Here is a 2,500-nt window from a genome sequence, read left to right as displayed (position 1 = left end):
TTCCAACTTAGACCCAAAAGTTCATATGAAATTGATGCGTCAATCACATTCTTATCATTCATGAGTAATTGAAACGTAAGGCCTTATTACCAGCAAACACCAAAGCCTCTTGATAAATAAGCTGGAGGAGCACAAATAGAGTTATAATAGTGAAATCTTCTCATGAGATTGGTATACCTTTCTTCCTGCATCCTTGTTTCAAATAGAATAAGAACTTTTGGTTGATGTGTTCTTATTAGTTATGCTAATTCTCTAACTATCAGTCCGTGGTTGAGACCTCGACAGTTCCATTCAATTGCTCTCATGATGATTATGGAGACTTTTTCGGGCCAATCTCCGAAGCCCCAAACAGAAAAAAAAAATTGGTGTACATGTTGTCGTTGCATTTTCTGAATCATTGATTTGTGGTTCTTCTCGGACAACAAGAACCACCTCACTTTTGTTTTCCTCTTCTTCCTCACTTTGCGAGTCTGGTTTAGTAAGTTCAGCCATGAACTCCACGAACTCTCTTCTTTAATTGAGTCCACAGTATCAAGACTTATCTTGATTGGTGTCGTGGCAACTTTCTTTCTAATTTTTTGAGGTCTTCCTCGTTTCTTTCCACTCGAAGATGCCTGGAATTTTCTCTTAAGAGTTGATTGTTGAACCATCTGTATCTTAGTCTTATCCTTGGCAGGCCTTCTAATTGATTTTGTAGGGGCACTAACACCCACCTCTCCAACAGTAAACGAAAGTATTAGGATATTAGTTTACCCTTGTGTATAGTTATCCTTAACTATGGTTAGTTATAAAAACCTTTTTCCCTACTGATTATATATGTACTCCAATCAGCTTTTGTAAGATAATAATACAAGAAATCCTTTTTGTCACTCTCTATGAATATATTTCCTAATATGGTATTGGCTAGAACACAACCCCAAACCGATTATTGAACCCTTCCTTCTCCTTCGCTTCTCCCATGGCATGAACAAGAAACAAACCTCAACGGGAGAAACCTTCCTCCTCCATAGATTCCGACGTGTTGCCTCCCTCTCAGGCGCTGACCACTACTGGACAGAGGACCACTTTGACTGCTTCTGATCCTCCTCTGTGTGATCAACCTACTCAAGAAGATGCCAACAATCCCTACTTAATGGGCACTAGAGACCACCCAGGTCTGATCTTAGCTTCTCCACCTCTCACGAACACCAATTTTCAACAGTGGGCTCATGACTTCAAGCTCTCCGTGGGTGTGAAGAAAAAAATTGGCTTCCTCACTGGAACCATTCCTCAACCTTCTTCTGATCACCATTTGTTTGATCCCTGGAGCAGATGTAATCAAATGGTTATGTCTTGGATTATTCACTCAGTTTCCCCAGAAATCAAGAGCAGTATCATCTATCTTGATTCCGCTGCTGCAATGTGGACTGAGTTAAACACAATATTCAATCAAGGAAATGGGCCTTGCATCTTTGATCTTCGGACATCCCTCATATCACCTCATTAAGGAGATGATTCTTTCATAGCCTATTTCACTAAACTGAAAGCAATTTGGGATGAGGTTAATGAACTCCGACCAAGAATGCCATGTACTTGTGCTGCTGCCAATGATAGCCTTGAGCTATAGAATCTTGAGCAAGTTTTGCAATTTCTTACGGGATTGAATGAGTCCTACCATGCCGTCCAATCTCATTTTCTTCTTCTTGATCCTTTTCCCTCTATTTCTAGAGTTTTTTCCACCATTGTGCAAGAAGAAAGACAGAGGAAGATAAGGCCATTGGCTACCACCAATATCATTGCTGCATCTACTTCCAACCCACCGTCACTTCCGCCATCAAGAACAAAGAAGATGAGGCCTACTTGCTCTCACTATCAAAAGTTGGGACACCTCAAAGAAAAATGCTACTTCATCCATGGTTTTCCTCCTGGATATGGCACCAAAAATGTCAACAATAAGCCTACTGTCCATCCATCTATTGCCTCTATTTTACCTTCTCCTGAACTGGGCAGTCAAGCGACTATACATAATTTAATTGCTATGCTCAGCACTCAGCTTCAGCAAGCCCATACTCCTAAGGCCGAGACTCAACCTGTGATCTCCAATTTTTCTGGTAACTTTGTATCTCTTTCTCATGATTATTCACTACACCAAATACCCCTTTCCATAACACATGAATATAATACTAATGAAAAAGTATTATGTAAAATATTATATATGTGGAAAATTTAATGAAAAAGGCGGTAATTTTTTTGGGAGCCCGCCACTTAGACATTTTTTCAGAATAAAATCTTCCAATTTCAGACTCACCCATTTTCTTCTTCGGCTAAGCATAGTACGTCTCCGAACTCAATCCTGCTTCGGTTTCCTCAATCCCTGCTTCAAAGCTCAGCTCAAATCTCCTCCATCCCTCAGATCTTAGCTCAAGTCTCCTCCATCCCTCATACCTCCTCTCTCTCTCTCGTCTTTCTCTATCTCTCTGTCAATCGGTTTCTAGTCGTTGGGCTTCTCGGTTTCACTCCT

Source organism: Humulus lupulus, chromosome 7, assembly GCF_963169125.1.
Source record: "Humulus lupulus chromosome 7, drHumLupu1.1, whole genome shotgun sequence".
In the NCBI taxonomy this organism is placed as follows: domain Eukaryota; kingdom Viridiplantae; phylum Streptophyta; class Magnoliopsida; order Rosales; family Cannabaceae; genus Humulus; species Humulus lupulus.
This window is presented reverse-complemented; position numbering follows the sequence as displayed.